Below are 23,284 nucleotides of genomic sequence, written 5' to 3'. Positions count from 1 at the left end.
TGATTAACGGTTAAAGACGGTGCCATTGTACAGTAAAGCAGGAACATGAGACAGAAGCAAGTGACAAAACAACTTGTGGAACTAAAAAAAAAAAAAAAAAAAACTTGCACAAATTTCCCTTAAAAAGCAAAACGCCCTTATAGGAACGCTCTTAAAAGCAATGATGCTTTTACAATAATTGAACTCATAAAGACAGCACAGCTATCTTTATCAGTCATAAATCACTACTAGTGAACATCATACCACTGAGATGGAGCTTCATATTAAATTAAAAGAGTTTTATAGAGACAGCTGAGAAAAAATTGTTTCTTGAATAAATTTATAGAAGGTTTTAAATATTAAATATCAAAAAGCCGGCCTCTTGTGGAATTGAATTCATGAAGAAGTAACGTGTTACACTACAAATGTGCTAATTATCTTAGTTTTAGTGTTAGGGTATGACACCCCTGAGTGACAAATTATTGTTACAACTAGATTATTGCTGCGGTGGTTACTAACTAATACCAGTAGTCATTGAGGTATGTGAATGCTGAGACAGGTATATCATTACTACTTGAATAGGGCTATGACGGTCTTGACGGAGCTTTGTTCATGTAAAAGTTCATTGGTAGACATTCGTTTTTTCACTGTCTCAGTGAAAGACAGGGAAACACTGGGCAGGTCGGAAGTGAGTCACGGAGCTAACACAGATAAAGAGAAACATTTAGAGTCTCTAATCTCTCTGACCTGAATGTTTTTGAATGTGGGTGGAAACTGCAGCACGTTCAGAAAATCAATGTGAAAAATGAAAAAAAATGTGAACTTCACACAGAAAGTGCAAGATTTACAACCTGTGGTGAAATGACAATGATGAGCCCTGATCTACCGAGCCGCAGGTGCAGTTAAGCTACAGATAGCCACAGTAAATCCCCAAGTTTGTCACCAGGAGAACTATGGCTGTCACACACATAAGTTTTTATCATAAACAGAGTTATCTTATCAGCTCTGAGAGACAATGGTTCTCCTGGGATGTGTTTGATGATAAAACGTATTATTTTTATATAAATATTTATTATATTTTATATTTAAATAAGGTAATCCAAAATAAACATTGTTATTCGTAGTCTTTGAGTCAGCTGTTAGTGACACGGTGAGTTTAGAACACTTAATGTTTGACTTTTTAAAAGGAAAACGATTGCTGTAAATAGATCAGTGTTCTTTTTTTTTCAATGTGGAAGTGTAAAATAGTGCGAATGAAGACATCAGTGAACATAGGACAGCTCAAAGACGAATTATGGAAACACTTGAGAAATAATATAGGGCAATGTGCTGACACATGCACAAAACAAAACAAAACAAAAAAATAAAAAAATAAAAATGCAGCCTCACATTTGCAGTGTAACAGCATTAACATGGCAGCTGGTTCCTGAGCAGAATAGCATAAATCAGCTACAAGAATGCTGTTGTGGGATTACAGTACTTCCTGCTTCTATAAAATATGTTCAACACAGACTAATCTGCAACAAAAAGCTCTTCACTTCAGAATGTCAGGCTATTACAGTAACTACTGATTAATTGCTTGATTACTGAGTCCATTAATTCTTCAATTACAAAATTCAAATTCCAAGCAGCCAAAGCCTGAGGGTGGAGAAAGTGTGTGTTTTCATGCAGGGCAACAGGCAAATGTGACAGGGATCACACCAGGCTGAAAATCACATTCCATTATGGCGGCTTTAATTTGTTAGGAATTAAAACCTTTGCATAAAACAATTAACTGTGGTACAGTCTGAGTTTTTATGCTTCCATTTTCAACTGACCCTGTCAGAAATAACTTTTAATAAAGATGAGTATTTATAGTAAGCATGATGCTTTTTCAAGGTGAAGTTCTAACAATTACATGACCAACTAGAAAATATGCTGAACAGTCTGTGAATAACTAGCCTGCGGATAAGGAATCCCTGTTTCTTATTCCACTATTTACTTATCCTCCTTTTCAACAGATCAAACCTCCAAAAGACATAAACAATGAGTCAACAGAACAGAATCCAAATTATGGCAGCAGAAAAGATGAAGTTGATTTACAAAGCAAAACAATACGTTCTGATGCTGACAAAGGAAGCAGCAAAATTGGATTTACGTGGTGCAGTGAAGGAATTAGATGAAAAGAGATAAGGAAAATGAGATTAAGAAAAGAATGCATTTTTAAACTTTTGTCCTAACAGATTATCAACTGCCAGCTGTCTCTTTGTCTGGTAGAGAGAACTAAAGCATGGCCCAGATTAGCAGGACGCCAGACAATTGAAGAGCAAGATCTGCAACATTTCTGAATTCATTTTTGGTTTGTCAAATGGAAATAATTCACACTGAAGCCAGTCGTACCAGAGAAACTCTGTACATGGCTACATACAACTATGTACAGCTGTTTTGTAGTGAACTATCTTAGATGACAAAAAAAAAAAAAAAAAAAAGCGTAATCTTCTACACATCCCATCAAAAGATGCAAAGAGTTTCCCGAAAGTTACTCTGGCTTTTCATTATTGTATTGTATTCCAAATTTCAACAACTTCAATACCAGCAAACCTGTGAACATCTGTATTTTTTCGATTTAACAGATACAAATATATATAACTGGGTGTCATCAGCATAAAAAACTACAGTAATAGTATGCATGTGTGAAATATGAATATTAGCATATAAAGAGAGATTTTATACACTCAGAGTTTAAAAAAAGGGTTTAACTCTATTAACTCACATATTGGAGTAGAAAGTTTAAAACATACTACAACCGCAAACCTTGTTTTCTGGTATTTAATATAATCACTTACAAGCAGCATCTTATTTCAGTAAGATTAGTGAGATTGGTGAGGGTCCATGGGTCATCTGCTTGATACATTTTAAAAGGTGCCAAACTCATAATGCATTTTTATTATGCAGTAACAAAGTTGAATGTTTTATCTACTTTACAGACCTGTTATGAATAAACTAAAGACTACATTTAATCCTGTACCTGTAAAGAATCATATGTGCAACATTACTCCTCACATCAGGGTGTAGTGACATCAGTCACTTCACTCCTTTTCCCACAAACCCTCCCTGAGGATCTGCAGTCAGACCACTCGGAGGTAACCAACGGGAATCAACTTTGGCAGCCACAGAAACAAGAGAATTGTCTTTTTTGCCTGACACAACTAATCGATACTCATACTGCATAAATACAGCAGCTTATCTGCTGCTGCTATTGCTCCGCTCTCCTTGTCATCCGGAGTATGAACGCACACAGTACAATGATCACACTTGTCAGTCTTCATACAGTTGCATCTAACAATAAATAACACCCAGAAAACGCTTTTGTTTTTAACATGAACAAAACTGTCAACTTTGAATATTCTGTGACTCACCTGCCAAATTCTCATGTGATGATTAATATTTTCAGTTTTGAGAATACAGGGCAATACAGCTGAAGTTCTTTCAAGATATGTATCTGTGTAAAATCAGGCGGTCTCATGGTTCTATGGTATCTGCATTAATCAGCTGAGGCCCTGACCCTGTGAGCCTCCCATAATTTCACAGTGGAAATATTTTACATAGATAAGTCATTTAGCTTGTGTAAGTCCCATGTTTCATCATACCCATTCTTTTATTTTTTATGGCTGAATGCACAGTTGCAAGTTTGTGGCTGGTTTCACCAGTGTACACAGTGTGCTCAGCCCTTTTCATGAGTACTGTAATTCTGGAGCCCGTATCGTATTTTTTGCATTATAAATCAGCCAGAAAAGGCAGAATGAATTATTTAGTGGGGCTACAGGAAATTCTAGTGGGGCTAAAGTCCCCTAAAATAGGTCTGGTGTTGCCACTGCTTGGCAAGAAGCACTGAGTGATTTCTTTCTCCTCTCTTTCCACGGTCAACAAACATTTCCTGTCTTCAGCCTTCCAAAACACATTCATAGCTTCGTTTGAAAGGTGAGGAAAGTGAGAGGGGACTCGCCTGACGCTTTCTTCACTGAGTTAATGCCTGAGTGGCCGCTGATTGTGAACTTTTTAGTGAAGAGTGGCTGACAGAGGCTTTGGCTTGGCACACTGCATGGCATGGAGGGAGAAGGATGATGAGAAATTGTGGAGTGAGAGACGTGTGTGACAGAGGGAAGGTCGGCATGTATGCTATTCTTGAGAGAAGGAGAGAGAGAGAGAGAGACAGAGAGAGGGGGAGAGATTAATGAGATATAAATCAAATCAGGTCACTTCTTGATAATGCCAGCAATCTTGCAACAGCTCCAGATATAAACCAGAATCCTTTATGGATTCCAGTGTGGGAGGGATACCCACCACATGCATCATAAGCCTTCTCCTCATTCCCTTCTCTCCAGCCTCGCAGCATAAACATAAGAACACACCATGACTAGTGCAGTGAACAGATTAGAAGAGGGTAGGCCTCTGTATTGCAGTTATCATATAGTAATTTTTTTTTGTTTTTGGCCACACAGTCATATTTTGCAGCCACTGTTTATCTTAAGCTGTATTTTAGTATTTCACTAGCGTAATGATGGGACACAGCACCCCCTCCTTCAGCCAGTGTCAGGGCCTGCTGTTTATCTGCTGAGACAGTTTTGCTAATGTTGTGAAGCTGAAAACAGCGTGTCACTCAGTATGACTCAACTGCTTTGCTTCTATATTTGTAATTAAAATCTTTTTTTTTTTTTTTTGTCTTCTAGATGACACAGCTTGCCAGCCTTAGGATCTAAATGAAAATATCATCACAATTATGCATAAATGTGGCTGATTGGTTGTCTTTACTGACAGCTAAAAGAGTTAGAATAATTTTTTTTTGTGAGGCTAATGAACTTGTGAGACCTTTAATTCTCTTTTATTTGTTTATCTTTGTTTATAATACTTCATCTTTTTGATCATTGGTCTTTTCTTTATTTATTTTCTCTATAACACTTGATAATAATTTAATTTAAAGCCTGCAACATTACCATTTTTCCTATAGTAATTTACTTCAAATGACCTCCTGCAGCATACATAATTATTTCTTCTGGTCGATTTCAATAATACGCAGTGGAAAACAACAGGAATCAGTGGCTGACACAAAGCATAAGTAAAGCTTTTTTCACACGCAGACACACACACACAAACTATGAATAATTGAGTCTTTCATCTGCAGACAACCTCTTGATCTCATTCACATTGCGCCAACCACCTACATGCATAAACACACCGGTGATCTTGCTTAGCAGGCTGGATATTATCTGCAGATGATATGCACTAATTAGCCAGAGTACTGCAACTGTTATTTTGATAAGCGCTACGTGTGGTTTCTGACCAATCACTGCAAGAAGCTGCTGTGTTTGATTTGATCAGGTATTACACTGAGTGAGAGTCACAGAGGGGATATCTTCTCTAAATAAGGGATGTTAAATTTCTGATACCATGCTAATATGATAAGGTTCAAATTTCAGATTTGGATTTCAATATCGTTAACAGCAATGTCTGAACCTTTTAGAGCCGTTCATTATCATTATTTCCTGCACATGCAAGCTGTTTGACCGCTGCTAAAAGTTAATGAGCTGTTTAATGTAATAGCTTAAAATTATGACGAGGTCTTCTTCCTCTTTTTATTAAATTTTGCCCCGTCCAGTTTGCATCTATTACCTGACTCTCAGTGGAGTTTCGCAGGTGGATCAATGAAAATATAGTACAGATCTGTCCAGTTTTAACTAGTTTTAATAGCTGCAATTATGTAATTCAAACCTGTGTCAAGTATCAACGTTGGCTTTAAACTCATCTGACAGCCAAACATGTTTTAAGTCTGTCAACACATGTATTTATTTTGTATGTAAAATGCACAGTTACATTTATATCACTTCAAATACAATATAATGTATTCAAAACGGTATGCAAAAAGACACACTCAAATCCCATTATGTGCGGTTGTGTATGAATTCTAGAGTGTACCCCCTTTTTTCCCAACAGCTTAACAGATCAGTGCACGGATTTGAAGCCACCGTATAATAAAGTGTGTGTAGTTTTTTTTCAGTGTCTTTTGTTTTAACCAGCCAAGTGAAACAGACAAGCCAAGTACTTTGAATTGGTACTAACTAGCCAAGTGTGACAAACTGACAGCTGCTCCCCTGCCCACAGCCTGACATGCTTCCACTCACAGCTTGTCTGTCTCATCCATAACAAGATGGTGAAATGAATTTGATTCATCTAACAAACACTGATTTAACAAGCAATTGTCGCATGAAAATTTATTAGGAAATTAGAAATGAAGAAGCCCCTGTTAAAAGCATTTTTTTTTTTTTTGCTTTATCGTCTTTATAAATCAGCTGATCAAATGTAAATAGAACAGTCTTGATATAAAATATAGCTTTATTTCAGAATAACTGAAAAAGTAAGTAGGTCATTGTGATGAGGAGGTAAAAGGACTGAGACAAAGTCAATGCCAAACGTGTTGCAATAAAATTAAAGACAAAATACAAAGTATAGGTTTTTAAGTATTTAGGAAATATAACTTAAGCCCAATTTGGTAAGGAATTATTTCTCTTGGGCAGATAGGGCGATTTCAATTACACCCACATTAATCAATGATTTTAATCCCGTAAGAGTTTGACTTTCCTTCTGTTTGCAAACTCATTGGTCTTACCATCATATAAAATGCAGTCCACACATTTAAGTGCATCTCTGTGATTCAGGTGCTGTGTTTCCTGTTACTTCATCCTCTTAATGCCGACTTTGAGTTCTTCGTGACACGGGAGGAAGCAGAAAGGGTTGTTTTTTTTTGTTTGTTTTTTTCTCAGCTTATTAACAGCAACACACGTCCTACTTGGAAACATATACAATGAAGGAACAAAAAGAAGAAAAAAAAGGACAGCAAGCAAGATGCAAGCGCATCTAATGAGCTGTTCTCTGTCTCAGCTGGTCTGCCTGTAAATTAATTTATGTGCAGCGAGCTACGACACATATTTAACACTATCACCTCACAGTTCCCTTCGTAGTATAAAAGCATATCGAGTGGCATTCAGAAACACGCTTTTTAGTTGTTTGCGCTTGTCCACCCTAAAAACCCGGCAACACATGTGACAACACAACTTTGCCCTTGGTGTGGCAGCGAGAAAGGAGAATAACAAAGGTCTCCAGTTAGAGTGTAAAACAGGGATGTTATGATTATAATTGTAATGTGATGTGATTATCACTGTACTCAGACCATAAGCTGACTGGTGTCTTCATCCAGCTGTTTGTTGGACTGTGTTCATTTAAAAACCTTACTTACCTTATAAACTTATTTTGATTTTAAAGATTGTTAGAAAAAAAAAATCCATGAAATCATTTGAATGCAAATGGAAGTAACAACCCAATTTGCCATCACTCGGTAAGGATAGATTTTGCAGTAGTTGCCAACCTGAAAACATTTATGCCTGCATGATGTTTTGCAATACTACTATGCAACTGTCATCATTACAACAGTGACAAGGGGTCAAACAATAAGGGCGGAGTTTATTTGCTGCATCTTGGAAAATATGAATCTAATCTGAATGGTTATTTGTATTTCTGTGTATGTCATTTTCTCCATGATAAAAGTCGCTTCCAATGGGACACGCAAATGTTCTTATTGAACCAAATGTAAGAAATTCCCATCTGAATCCACACTGTTAAAGAGGTTTTGTAAGAACAAGAGCAGGAACTGTTTTGTAAAACAGTCAGGTCAAACATCTACTCAAAGTAACAATAAGCAAAACACATTCTAAGTGGAGGGGGACTTTTTGAACTCCCAGTCAGTAACCTGAATGAAAAGAGCATAGCAGAGTCAGAGTGAAATACTTCGACTGAAACTGAGCTTCAAGCACTTTGTCATTTTCACTTTTTTCCAGCATCTGGGTTAAGTTCAGGTTGTGAATAGCAACTTTTTTGTCACATCATCAGAAAAAGATTACCTGCCAGATTCTATTTTCCTCAGTGCCTCTCTATGCAAACGGTATCTCACTGTTGCATCTTTTCTCTATTTTTGAATGAGGTCATTGTTGGTGACGACGCTTTGCTCGTGAGTCACCGTTCTGGTATCTGCTATAGAGAGAGTGGTGTGTCACCACAGCATGATGAGGATGGTGTATCATTACTGCAGGGCATCACTACTTGTTATTCAGGTGCGGGCCAGTTCTACACAGACACAGAGCAATTGGCCTCCCCCTCAGTCAGAGGATGACCCCCGGTGGGACACATTTTCCTGATAAATGAGCCACAGTAATTTCAATTGGCCTCTATCGGACAGAAGTGCCCAATCAGAAGCTCATCTCCAGCTGCTGGCCTTGAAAACACATACAAGGATGCGTACGCATACATCTGTATGAGCTGGTACACACGGACACACACACACACACGCACTCAAGTATGGATATGTTCATTTTGACACCAGTTGAAAATACAAACACACACACACACACACACACATACGATACAGTAAAAGGCAAGTATCCACTGTATCCATGCATATAGGCAATGTCTCAGTGGAGTTATAAGAAACAGGATTTCAGATCAAAATAAAATTGATCTGATATGTTTTTAGTCCTTCTTCCACAATGTTTTGATTCCTGTTTAACCTAAATGAAAAAAAAATATACAAGCTTTTCAGGCAAAGGTGTGTATGTGCGAGTGTGTCAGTGGTGTGGTGCTTTTAGCATGTGCAAATTTTCACAAGCTGTGTACGTGACAGCCCTCTTGTTTCACAGCGAGCAGCGCGTTGGCGGTGGGGGCTTGCAGGTGACAAGAGGTATTGATAAAATCATTCTTCACCCTGCGAACATTTCGGAGAGGCTGTGGGCAGAAAATGGCTGCTAACTACTCTTCAAGGATGCGGGGATGAAGGGGTCTGTCCGTAATGTTGCTGTCAGTCCACGGAGTGTGGTTGAGGTCAGGGTCAGCATGCATCACTCAGAGTCTGACCGAGCCACGCAGAGGTCATTCTGAGGCTGTGAACCCGGACGTTCAGGCGGCGCGGCCTCCTCTGTGATTGAGTGGGAGCTCGAGAGAACATGTGAGGTTAGAGGGAGATAGAGAGCGCACTGATGATATCTACAAACCAGACACAAAACCAAAAGGATACAGTGTCAGGAAGTATTCTAAAATGAAGTCTCTGTTAAGACTGAAAGTGTGAATTCAGTCATCGGGGAGTTTAATTCCGGCACACTTATAATCCCTTTGTCTTGACGCAATCCAACAGGAAACTAAGGAGTGATTTACATAATCAATAACTGTTGTGGCTTTACAGTAAAACAAGAATTACATCAGTACAATGAGTCCGTGAGTAAAAAGAGCAGAACTTGATGTCTGTTCTCCGTCTCTGAACATATGACAGATTTTAAGATGTGTTCAGTGTTGACATGTTCAAGGAGACATGCTTGTAATGTCTCCTTGATTGATGTGTCAGTATACCAGTGTAACATTAGTGGAAGTCAAGGTCAGCTCTACAGAGCTTCTGCTAAGAGAATGTTTGCTATTCATGGTAAGAAAAAACAATAAGTAGAGCCAAATGTCAAATAAAATGTGTTGGAGACATCTTGTAATGGTGGTTTTGAAACATGTCATTACAATAAAGAGTTTCATCAATCATCTTAATTTACCTTAATATAAATGCATTCTTGAGGGGGTAATTATCATTTGATTATTATTTAATACTTTAATTAAGATAATACATTTTTTATATATATATTTGAGCTGTGCATGTCAGTAGAAATGACAATAAAACGAGACAGTAGTGCACCTAATCATTGTCTAAGACATTTTACTTAGTACAGCATTTTTTCATGTGAAAGGTTAAAATCCAATAGCGTAATTCTCAACAGCAACAATTTTGTTTTCGAAATATCACATTAGATTAGATTTTTCCAACAAAACAAATTTTTTTTCATTCAATCACCCATCGCCATGTGTGAATATACACACTTGCATTAAAAGTATTGAGACCCTTTCACTTCTTCTTCACAATTTGTTACATTGCAGCCTTATTCTAAAATCAAAAAAATCAGTTCCCCTCATCAATCTTCGCTCAATAGCCCATAATGACAGAATTTTTGAATTTTTGGGAAATTAAATATCAAGGAAAAAACTGAATTCAGTCCCTTAGAATTTAGCTCAGATGCCTGTGATTTCTCTTGATCATATTTGTGATTTTTCTTCACCATGATTGGAGCACACCTGTGGGGAATCAGCTGATTGGACATGATGTGGAAAGGCACACACCTGTTTTTATAAAGTCTCACAGCTGACAGCTGAGTGCATATCAGAGCAGCTGCCAGAACTGCCTGCAGAGCTCAGAGACAGGATTGTGTCGAGGCGCAGATCTGGGAAAGGCTATAAAAACATTTCTGCTGAATTGAAGGTTCCCAAGAGCACAGTGGCCTCCATCATTCTTAAATGGAAGGAGTTATGAACAACCAGGACTCTTCCTAGAGCTGGCCACCCGGCCAAACTGAGTTACTGTGGGAGAAGGGCCTTGGTAAGAGAGGTGACAAAGATCCTGATGGTCATTCCGGGTACTCCGTCTGTGTGGAGATGGGAGAAGCTTCCAGATGGACAACCAGTGCTGAGCTTTATGGCAGCATGGCCAAATCAAAGCCTCTCCTATAGGGGTGGAAGATCTGGCCAGAAAATCATATGGGAATCTTTCTGGGTAGGATCAAAATGCATGATCTGCATCACAATCTGCATCCTGTTCTATTTTATCGTGAAAGTCCTGACCAGAAATTGTGATTCAAATGTTTCTGCCACTTTGGCACTTCTTCTTTTGGATGTTTGTCTGCTCGCTGCTATTCTTCACCCACAATGCTGTCTTTCACAACACATCACACTTTTTGCTTATTTCATATAGAGTATTTGTTTGAACAGCTTATGAGCTGCTATATGTAAGTACTTTAATTAGAAAGTTCAGACGCTGCCCCGGCTCATCCTGCTCTGTGTTTCCCTGCCTGCAGGCGGGTCTCTTGTCCCGCGGATGAACTGCAACAACAATGTCTTGGACTGCAGCTGGTGACACTTGTACTGGTACTGTACTTGAACCAGTACATATGGCACTACGCCAGACTCGCCGCAGCTGCAGAGCAGAACAAGGTCCGCTGTTGCCAGCTGCAGTTAGCAGGCTAGCTGTTTAGCCATTAACAATGGGCTGGTTAGCAGCGATTGAACTTTTACTTTTAAAATTTTAATTATAGCAGATTTTTTATGACATGATCTGTATGATTCATCTGAATAGTAGAGCATATCTGCCAAAGTAAGACTGTCCACAATACAAGACTGTAAGATCGCCCAGCCCTAGCCTTTCCTCAGTCAAAGTTTGTAAAAAAAAAAAAAAAAAAAAAAAAACCAAATTTTTAAAAAAAAAAAAAAAAAAAAAAAAAACTCTCAGACTCTCAGACTGTGAGAAACAAGATTCTCTGGTCTGATGAAACCAAGACTGAAATGTTTGGCCTCAATTCTAAGTGTCATGTCTGGAGGAAACCACTCATCACCTGCACAATACCATCCCAAAAGTGAAGCATGGTGCTGGCAGCATCGTGTTGTGGGGGTGTTTTTCAGCGGCAGGGAGGGAGACTACGCAGGGTTGAGGAAAAACTGAGTGGCTTAGGGACAACTCTGTGTATGTCCATGAGTGGCCCAGCCAGAGCCCTGACTTGAACTCTATCAAACATTTCTGGAGAGACCTGGAAATGGCCGTCCACTGACAGTCCCCATCCAACCTGACAGAGCTTGAGAGGATCTGCAGAGAAGAATGGCAGAAAATCCCCAAATCCAGGTGTGTAAAGCTTGTCGCATCAAACCCAAGAAGACTTGAAGCTGTAATCGCTGCCAAAGGTGCTTCAAATAAGTACTGAGTCGGTCTGAGTGCTTATGTCAATGTGACCTAATGTGAGTTTTTCCTTTTGCTTTTGCTAGAATTCTTCTTTGTCATTATGAGGTATTGAGTGTAGACTGATCAAGAAAAAAATTAATTTAAACGATTTTAGCATAAGGCTGCAACATGAAAAAATGAAGTGGTATGAATACTTTCTGAATGAACTGTTTGCATGTCACCAAGTGTTTTTTGTTTTTTTTGTTTTTTTTCTGAAATTTGCTACGTTTTAGAGGAAATAAAAACACATCAAATTATTCCATTACACAAACTCTATATTATTTCCATGAAGAAACCTGATCTCCCGCCCCACTGGGACTTCACATACAAAGGGTGGATAAAATAAGAGAAACGCCACATGAAAAGGAGCTTTGAAGTAAGAGAATCATAAAAGCAACTATTCATGTGAGTCATATCAAATAAGTTGAGTGCCATTTAGCTTTTAAAGAGATCTGACAGTCACCACTTTTATATGTGACTTTCGAGTCAGTGCCTGATTTGCTGCTGCATCAGCCATAAAAAAAAAAGTTCCAGAATGATATATTATGGCAGGGATAATAGATGCAAACATTATGACATCATATGGCCAACACAGATGAACAGTATCATCAGCCTAGAGGAACAGTGGTTGGAAATAAAAGCTTCCTGACACTGCGACAGTGGTTCACACCAAAAGTAGAGCAGACGTGTAGTTGAAGTTACACGCATGACTTACACAGGGCTGTTCACACCAGAGGCGTATTTCTGTGCGCGGGCCAGCAGCCCTCTCTGGAAAAAAAAAAAAAGTTCGCCTGACACAAAGGTGAAATGTCTTGTGAAAATAGACTTCTTACAATGTGAGCAGAGGTACCAGCACAGAAACACTGCTGAGAGTCATAAAGTACTTCTTATTTTTTCCACTTCAGTAACTTTATATCGTTCTATTCTTTCCATTTTCCCCTCAGACTTACTCATGCATCAAAGTAGCCGCATGTCATTTCTCATTCTGTACTGTGCTGTGATTGAATAAAGTCTATAAGACTGAATCTCTCTCTGTCCATTTCTATCGATCAAACAAACTCTAAACACCTCCTTCAGTAACAGAGCTGATATTCATTTGTATTTTTGTGAAATAGGTGCCTTATTTTTGAAAGACCTTGTGCTCAGCATTGCTAGAACTATAGCTTGAGGTTTATGGGCTGTATGTGTTCATCTGTACCATCTGTGTATCTGCTATACACAGAACAGCAACAGAACTTTTTTTTGCTAAAAAAATGCAAAGCTATGGCCTCACCAATAAATCAACATCATTCAGACAAAAATAAATTACTACACACAGTACTTGTCAGTATTGTGGCCTTGGATAAAAAGAGTTTGAGTGCAGCAGTCGTGTCACTCTCAAACAGCTGGGATCCAAGGCTAATGGACTAACACACATAAAGAGCAATGAAAGAGTCTAAAACAGTTTATTGGCTGTTGATATATTGTTGTTGTTGTTGTTTCCGCTCGCTGAGTTTACGTCTGAGAAAAAAGTCAAAGGATGCCCACAATATACCCACAATCCCACCTGTTAGTCATGGGTGTGTTTGTGTAATGCAACAGTTAGTCGTCTTGTGGGAGTCGTTATGTTCAATAATTGCTCTGCATGGCCGCTATTTCAAAGGGCCCGATGCACCCCGTGGTGCAAATATTTCTCCCCTATAATGTGCCCATTCTCCAAAAATGACTATTCTGCAGACAAGCTGCTAAACAAATCCAAGAGTGGTCTCAACAGATGTGCAAATGATTCAGTCTTTATGGATTGCACAGAGATGTTCAATAATACAGACTTTGAAGGTAAAGCTGAAAGAACAAGAGGCTTTCCCCTCCTGAAGTATAGTTCAATTACTCAATTAAAAAAAAAACATCCCTGGACTTCTGGGATGACATTTCCAAAACAAGCATTCAGGAGGCAATCGCTGCTCCTTCATCCTTTCTGAGTTGATGGTGTTTCTTTGTCTGCCCTCTTATAATCACACTGATTTAAAACGTACATATCGTATCTTAGAAAGAACTCAATGGCTCAGTTGTGAAATAACATTAAAAATAAGTAAATAACTAGAAGTAGTTTGCAGTTCATTCATTCAGCCGTTAATTTACTTTCCCCACTAAATCCTTCCTATGATCACAAAGTTCTGGAGGGTAATCCCAGCATTCACAGGGCAGACAGAAGAGAAACTGTGTGTTCCCCACACTTTCAGAGGTGTATTAGCAGTAGTTTGAGATAATAAGGATGATTTATTTTGGCTGAAAAGGCCCATTTTCAGGGAGTACTCTGAAAGAAAAGAAAAAAAACAACAAAAAAACAGCTGTATCCACTCTGAAGTACTCACTATCTCTCTCTGTAGCGCTTAATATTTTTTCAAAAAAGAGCTGAATATGATTTGTATTGATTTGTACTTGTGGCACATAATAAGGGTTCAGATTGGTCCCACGAACAAACCCAAAAGTATCTTTTTTGTCTTTATCTGTCTTTCTTTTCCTTTGAAAGCATCAGATTGGCTGTTCATGTGTCCTTTTCACCAGGGACGAAAGCGATCGAGCTCATGATTTTCTTCTTACCTGCCAGTTCAATCACAGTTCCGAGGGGCTCTGGTCATCCTCATGTTAACTTCCAAACTCTGGCCCTGAAAAGACAAGAGGCAAACTGTAAGAATACTTTAAACAAGACAACATTCACCGTGATGCAGTTCGCGGCCACTGTGTTTCATGGGCTCGGTGGAGTACAGGCCATGAATAATGCACTGTTTTGGAAAGATTATGATGTATCTACGCAGCTACCAAAAACGCAATTTTTTTAAACCCCCAGGACAGAATACATCTAATTCAAAATTCTCTTTACTGTTTCTAAATAATCATTGAGTCATCTTGTTAGTTTTCCTTTCAACCACTTCCTCAGCGCTCTCTGCTGATGCTGATATTTTAGGGCCTTTGAGAACCTCTATCTAACAAGAGGGGGTTTACAGTATGCTACTGTAAGTCGGAAGAACTCATTCCCCAGGGACAAGGGGACAGTCAAAGCCATAAAGCCTCACCAGCGCACACGCGTGCATAGCCTGCACACACAGAGACACGTACTCACAACACAGAGGACAGACCCTGCTGAATAAATTATGGGGGACAAAGGCAAATGGAGATAAAGCTCTCCATCATGCCCGCCGTCCATTACTGCAGCGCAGGAACTGTGAGTGCAAATAAGTGTGTGTTTGATCCACATCATTGTGTGTGCCTATCATGACCCCCAGACTTTGTTTTAAGATAAGGGTTTTGCCGTCTGTGTCTCATTTATGCAGCTTTGGCAGTTGAGTACTGTTTCCACATTAAAGTTGCATTACATCCAGATGACCAGCGGCAAATGGTTGTACAATGTTGCAAACACATCTCTGCCTGTCTAATGTGCATCTGATGACAAACAGAGGAGAAGAGCAGGCTTAAAATTAACGACAGCTGCCTGTGAGACTCTCGGTTTGGGGTGAAAGCACAAGTACAAGATGATTCTGATGTGAATCACAAGTGTTAATCACAAGTCAGTTGCAAATCTTCCTGTTTTGTTTTGTTTTTTGGGTTTTTTTTTTAGGACCAATAATTATAATAAATAATGCTTAAATTTATATGGGTAAGTCTTTTGTATTTTATTGTTATTGCAGGACATAAACTTGAGACTGAAGTGTTTTTGCCATGAAGTCTTAAAAGAGTCATCTCTCAAGTCCATGTCAAGCCTCACATGAGTGACCTAAAGGATAGGGCTGGTAATATTCTGTAGTTTATTTTTTTTGACAAATCCCATGAAAAAACAAGAGCAAACAATGCATCAGTCTGTATCTCATTACTTCCCAAATCTCCCAGTGTGTTTATGCACTAAGCCTGAACCCCATTTGTTCCTACTGAGGATGTAAACAATGCTCTAAAACAGTTGGGCACTGCTCTAGTGAGATTTACAGCAGCAGGATAGTGTATGTGGGTTTCACTCAAAATAAACTCCAGTACCCGTGTTCATCTAAATGAGGGAACATGTCACCCAGTGCAACAGTGTGGCTCACTGATGTTTTTTTTTTTGTTTGCTTTTTTAATACTTTTTGGACAACAAAGGAGCTCTGTGGCACAGAGGAATAAGCTACTATATCAGGCTGCGGATACACACACAACATTTGTTAGAAGGATCAATTCATTGTTTATCTTGGTCTTTTCAAGGGATTTGGTGACAATAAGAAAAATATAAAATATCAACAGACTTATCCTTTAAGTCCAAATTCAGTCTAAGTCTCAAGTCTCCAGCTGTACATTTTGCTCCTATGGTGTACATACAGCACATGAGCATATGATGGTATGAGAGAAGTGGTGAATTGTTTTTGTAATTGTTGTGTAGCTGTCCACCTTGACAAGGTGACCTGGTAATGCAAGTGACATAACCGGAGCATACAGTAAAGCAACAGGAAGTGCAGCGTGTTGGAAGACCTATCCGATGCTCTCTGGCTGAAACTTCACTAAGATTGACAAATGATGCCCGCGAAGAAGATGATAGCGGTGATGGATATGGGCTTTGCCGTTGTAATCATTATCATTGTTGTTATTATAAACAACATCAATATTGCAACGCACACACACTGCCCAGCTTTCCTCCTTCTCTGACACAAAACACAACGCATCATTACATTTTTCAAAGCGGCTCTCTAGTCTGTGTGTTTCGAAATGTGTCCAAAAGATGTACAGTATGTTCTCTCTAATTAAAGAGAAAGAACCACACTCAACCTTAAACACAGAGACAGTCTGCTCTGTCAGAGACATCTGCTACTTCAGTGGTGGTTGAGTCTTTCTAGGATGAGAAAAGAGATGAAAAAAAGTGTCTTTCTATGTACATATGCACTCTTTTGCCATTTAACTGAAGGATAAGAGTGCAGCAGCCACAGCTCTGATCAGGCACTGGGAAGCTTCTAGAGCAAATTGCAAGCATTATGGTTTATCCTCAAAAATTATCAAAATTAATTATTACTCTTAAAAAGCAATGCAATGTAACACTGTAACCGCTATGAATATCATCACATTGCATCAGATCAACCAACATATGATTTTCATAAGCATGTCACTGCCACTGTCAGCGATTTTGTGAAGTCACACAGACAGACAGCAGATTGCTCCCTGCAGGACTGAATTACTACCTTTTGAAACAGAAACTTGAATCACAAACATTCAACTACTGCATTTAAAATAGAGTGAAAAAATAAAAATCATCAAGGTGTAGCACCTACTATACATCACAGCGATTGCATCTCCAGAAACATTTTATTGCCACCTTATATTTTGCATAGATAGGCAGCATTTATTATGTCATCACATCTTCAGCATCAGTCAGTCCAATAACTTCTAGTCGTACCTTTAGGGGTCGGCGGGATATCAAAGATCTATTCGGCCATTTTTTCTTCTTCTCTCTTTATCTCCCATGAACCCACAGAGATAAAGCCCCTCTCTGAAAGAGTAGTAGTCCAACAAATCAAGACTAATGTCAGTACCTTCTGCTCCAGATTGCAGCATATTTTGACCCGCGGGTCACACGACTGGTCACCGACTGGAAATGACCAGAAATGCATGTCAGGCTGAATCAATTGGCTGTACAGTCACTCGTTCAATTAAGATCTTGGGTGGGGGTGGTCACTGTGGTTTGCAGTGTGGTGAGTACAGGCTCCCAAAGGAGCAGTAAGTGCTGAAATCAGCTCAGCTACGCCTGCCATTTGTCATTATCTAATGATAAATCCATCCCTGTAGAGGGCCCTCGCCGGGCCAAATCCCTAAGTGACCAGACAGTAAGGAAGTAGATAGCTAGATAGATAGATAGATAGATACTTGTGTTATTAAACGATACAACATAGACAATATCTTCTGATTTTTGCTGGTACGGGCGGAGAGATCATATCAAGAAGTTTAAATAGATCCATGAAATCTCTGTGGTTTGCTTTGACACAATGCAACTGCAAACAGGGATTCCAAAGCCATATTTTCTATTAAAAAAAAAAAAGTCCAAGGAAGGCGATGGTGACGAGATAAAACAAATTAATGGACTTTAAAGTAGGCATTAAGATGGAATACAATTATCTGGAACAAAGAATGCAATTTTGTAATTCTCTCAATTACATGATCTGTGACTTCATTAAATTAGAATGCGGCTAAATCAGTACTTTAATATGATTTTAATTAATACACGTCTCAGCTATGTACATTTGTCAGCAGACAATATGAGAGCTTACAGGCTTTTCTGGTATATTCTGTTTATCTCTGTGTGCTTGTATGTGGGCTTCCCTTGCTGTATTCGTGGGGTCCGAAAACTGGGAGCCCACTATACTTAAGGGGTCCAGACAGCTTAGTACGGACCAAAATGCCAGACGTTTAAAGGACTGTTTGAGGGGTTAAGACTTGGTTTAAGGGTTAGGGTTATAATTAGGTGTAGGTTAGGGTTAGTGTAAGAGTTGAGGTTAGGTGTTTAGTTGTGATGGTTACGGTTAGGGTGAAGGGCTAGGGAATGCATTATGTCAATGACAAAGATATCCATACAATCGTGTGTGTGTGTGTGTGTGTGTGTGTTTGTACTGGAATACATGTGCCTCCACTTTATAATGGATTTACTGTCAATTTATCACTGCCACTGCCAGCCAGACTTTCTTGAAATACAGACAGATAATATGTCGCTTAGCCAGAGTGATTCAGACGCAGGGGACATTTTTGCCAGATTTTCCCTTTTTTTTTTTCTTTTTGAGAATTGGCACACTGGCAAATCATGAGGTCTGTTTTGTTTATAGGATGGCTTCATGCACTTCTTTTCAGACTGACACAAAACATGGCTGTCTACAAGTCCAATGGAATTGAAATGGCTGTAGGGGCTGAAGGATAACAGCAACACATGATAAAATACAGACAGCAGCGTGACGTGACATCCGCAGCATATTATCCTTGCCATACATTTGTTGTCGACACAGTTTGTTGTAAAAGAAATGCCTTCAAATGCAGACCATGGTTTAGCCCCACAGTTTAAAATTCTGCTGCACCAAAGGGATGCTGCAGAGAAACTCATTGCAGAGTGGAATTAGTGCAATCAGGGGAGATATGGAATTAATATGTCTGATTAAGTGCCTGACTGAATTAGCATTTGGAGTCCAAAGAGATTTCAAGCAGGAGGGGAGGGATGAGATATGTTCTGTAGAGGAAGAAAGGCTGACATATTGGGCTATAGAGGAAAATAGAGTAACAGAGACAAGAAGAGGAGGAGAAAAGGTAACTGTGATAAGAAGAGTTTTACTGCACATCAAATATTCCCTTGCCTCTTGGTTTCACTCAGGCCAGTCTCGTCTCTTTGATTAATTATTTTTGACAAGGAAATGTTCCTTCTACTCATCTGCCTGTGAAATAGATTCATAGTCACCCTCCTGTCTTAGGGGTTTCACCAGTATACACACCAGCTGTCAGTTAGTCATGTTGTGAGAGGTAATTGGTTTGGCCCCATCAAAAATGTTAGAATCTTTGAAGACATTGTGATCTGTTTTCATGGAGATCCTTTCATTAGGGATGAGAGAATTACACAAAGATGGTTATACTCGGAGAGGAAGACATTAAGGATGACACGAAAGAGGGGAACATTCGGAGGGAAGCAAATAGGAACACAATACCAACACTCAAACGGCAGGGAGAAAAGTCGAGGCAAAAGGTAGTCTGAGGAGAAGTATGGAAGATGAAAGGCACAGACTGCTTGGTTAGCCCCAGAGAGAGAGAGGGGAGTAAATTACCAATATGAAATCTCTCCCTCGAAATGTCTGGCTCTCATATGAAAGGCTGGCAAATGCCCCTGAAGAAGGAAAATGCATGAGAATGGATGCCATGCTAACGCAGGGTGATACAGGAGGCAGAACACACTAAGCCAATCAGCATATGTAATGCAAATCGATTGAGATTGTACAATAGGAAGCTAATTCAAACTGACTGCTTACAATTCCAGTTTGTTAATAAGTGTGAGACAAGATCAAAACAGAGAATATAAGAAACGTGAGGTAAGAGGACACGGTAAACAATAATATGTAAGCTGAATGCTAAATGAAAAACTTGAAGACAAGGTGAGAAGAAAAGAAGGTGAGACACACACACACAAACACACACACACACACACAAACGGAAGAGGAACAGAGTAGGGCAGTGGAGTTCTTTTTGATTATAATTCATTTCATTTCCTGGTGTGATGGACATCATGGTGAGTCACTGGGCGTGTCAGCCTCCAGGAAGAGATGAGAGCAGTAGCTCAAGTGGCTAGTGTGCAGCACCGTCAAAGGAACAGAGCAAACCGTCAAATTTGACAGATATTCTCTAAGCCCCCAACCCACCCCCGCGTTTCTGTTCTTTCTTCAGAAGTTACTCATTTGGATTTTTCTTCAGGAATTAAATAGCAGGCTTCAGCTCATGTCCCATTTGATGCATGAACTGATATCTTGGTACAGTCACATTAAACAGTTTTATGATGAAATGCATCTGTCTAACTATGCTATAAAACAAAAAAATAAAAAACTGAAGGCAGTGAGAGTGTGCGAACTAAACTGCATAAAATATTTAATAGTTTGTTGCATCAGCACAATTGTTGTCAATTCAGTTTGATTTTTTTGCTCTGCTATCAACAATGACTAGGGTAGGTTGATCATTTGGCCCAATAACCATTGGCTAGATTGCCGTGACATTTAATATGGATATTTGTGGTCTGGAGTGAGTGATTTAGGTTGATTTTGTCGACCCCCTCTTGACCTTTTGTGTAGCACTGCTGTTAGGTAGAGATTAGCTATGGATGTTCATGTTGCATAAAGGACCCATCCTCATTTTTTTTGGTGACCCTTTGACCTTTCCTCTGGTGTCAACATTCTGGCAAAAGTTCCACACTCCAGAGGTTGAACCCTTTCCATTTCAGACACTACAGGAGCTTTTGTCTGATGCTACAACTCAGTCAAGTTGTCAACTTTAGACGCAAGATATTAAAAATGAATTGACTTCTTCTAATGTAATCTGCTTTGGGTATCTGTGATCCCCAGAGCATGAGTCTTGTTCTCAGGTCTCTTTTGTATTCTGATCTTCCTGTGACTTCCTGAATAAATAAAGCTTAACTGACTCTCCTTTCCTGCTGCTATCAGGCGAGTGTTTCCACTTTTACACAGGCAGTATTAAATCCTAATGGGCAGACTGCAACAACATTTACTTTACATATTTGTGCTCCCCAAAGGATCAACCCTTTTCATGTACGTGACCCTTTGGCCCTTCCGTCTTCTGCCACCCCGTGCGTGTGCTTAGTTTGCAAATAAGAAATCTCGCATATGAGGAATATTGCAATGAATTTTGCAAAATGTATTCAAGATTTTGAGAATGGATTGATTTTTAATGTTCCCATGACCTTTTTTTCTCACTCTATCCTCAGGATAAACTTAACATTGTTTCTTCATCACATGATTCAAAATAGCGTGGTGTAATGAAGATTGCCAGGCAGCCGCAGGGCTTGAGACTTGTTTTATACGTATATATGTGTGTGTTCATTTATGTCTGCACCACAGTCTACACAGTGCTTGATGAACAAAGCTTTGTTTGGTTTTTTATTTGCAATACATGCCAAGAGTTTATTTGAACATTTCCTCTCTTTCTCAGCCTAACATAGGAAAACCCAGTACACTTAGTGCACGCATGTCTGTTTCCACATACTGAGACGGTTCCTCGCCCGGCTCGCTGAAAATTCATGAGGACACATTTCAAAATCACACAAAAGACTTTTGATCAGGCTACAGCTATGAACCATGCAGGAGAGTGAGCGTACAGGACTGCAGCTACCCCTTTTCCCTGTTGGGCTCAACACGAGGGATCCTAAGCGGATTTACAGTACGATATCAGCGCTAAGCAGAGCGTTCATTACAGGTATCAGGAGTTGAAGTTGATAGTAGAGTTAAGAAAGGAAATGCTGACATGTAACCAGAGGCAGGAGGTAATATGAAGGCCAGATTATAATTCTGGACATTATCATGCGAAACGCAGGCGGCGGAAGATACACAAATAGTGGTGAAGAGAGGAAGTGAGCTTCTGTATGTTTTCTGTGTTCATGTGTGTCTGTCCAGAGCCAAGTTACAAAACTGTTGTGTCATTTAGAGGAGGAAAATGTTTGTATTAGACGTTCTCACAGTTTATAATATTAACATTTGAATTATCAGACCATGACATTGGCTGTTTTGTGCCAGTGGGCGTAGCAAAATTATTATTATAAAAAAAAAAAAGAAGAACGCTGAATGTATAATGAAGCATTTGTATTGACAAGTGCAAAGTGGACAATCAGGCACACACACACACACACACACACACACATGCAAACGAGAGACATCGTTTCCTCTGCTCAGCTTTTTGCATGAAAGCCCAGGGAGAAGAATCAGATAGCAGGGAGCACTCGTCATGCACAATCGGCCATGAGTCTCTCTCTTGACGAGGCCATCCGTCTTACAGCCTTTTCCAGAACAATCTCGCGCCAGACTAGCCTTTAGCTTCAGTGCCTGGCAGCACCAGCTGCTATGCTCTGCCAGTCGTGCTTGCACAGGGAGCAAAAATGCTCCATTGAGGAAGAGATAAGTAAATGTTCTTTATTCCATGTACAAAAGCAGCATTGTACTATGTACCTTGACAAAAGCTGATAACACAGGCTTGTAGCAGACGGGACTCAGAGGGTGGAGGTGGAGAGATGCATCTAATACTTCAGGGGATGAGTCATCTTGAATCTGAAGGTGTTAAAATGGGTAACAATAAAGACAAAAAAGATGATTCAGGGTAAGTGTTAAATCGTGCATGTTAAATGAATTTCAGCCACTTTATTTGCTGGCAGAACAAACTTTACTTTTGGGTTGATGAGCAGACTTATATGTAATAGTAAATGCTTTCTAATATACATACAGTAGATTGAATCATGCCACAGCCATGTTCACTGCTCTGTACTTACTGTGTGTGCACATCCATATACTGCATGTGATATGAATTTTGAGTTTATTGTTTCATCATACCGTATGGAACATGAACATGCTGTGGTCATCTACATATATGGACAGAGTGCACATGTGACGGTGTGTGAAAAAAGATAGACTTAATGAGGGGAGACAGAGAGATAACTATATGGAAAGTGAAAACTGCTCATGTGAAAGCTCTCTTATTTTTCTCAGAGGAGAGGGAGGCCGTCTGAAGAGGTTATTTATTTTTCATCTGGAGATGGAAACTTAAGAGCGGTGGGGAGAGCCCCAGTGGAATTACTGACTGGAGATGTACCCTCCTGGGGCTACTGTCTCTCTCTTCTCCTTCTTTCTCCCACTCCCGCTCACTTTCCATCTCCCACCTTTCTGATCTTCACCAGAGAGCTGCCACTGTCTCTCTGGG

At 39.5% G+C, this 23,284-nt stretch overlaps 1 protein-coding gene across 1 annotated transcript in view; it reads right to left on the bottom strand.

Annotated features, from left to right (window-relative positions):
* lrrc4ca (leucine rich repeat containing 4C, genome duplicate a) overlaps nucleotides 1–23,284 on the bottom strand; it is a 51,264-nt gene that overhangs the window by 6,424 nt on the left and 21,556 nt on the right. The window contains exon 2 of the mRNA XM_023406716.2: nucleotides 14,438–14,502. The gene's annotated coding sequence lies outside the window, so the exon portion shown is untranslated. The remainder of the gene's footprint in view (nucleotides 1–14,437; nucleotides 14,503–23,284) is intronic.

The sequence above is a fragment of the Seriola lalandi genome, unplaced genomic scaffold (genome assembly GCF_002814215.2).
Source record: "Seriola lalandi dorsalis isolate HSWRI2012SDOR001 ecotype SW California unplaced genomic scaffold, Sedor1 jcf7180002054314, whole genome shotgun sequence".
NCBI classification, from domain to species: Eukaryota; Metazoa; Chordata; class Actinopteri; order Carangiformes; family Carangidae; genus Seriola; species Seriola lalandi.
Note: the sequence above shows the minus strand (reverse complement) of the source record. Positions and strands in the feature narration are given on the sequence as shown.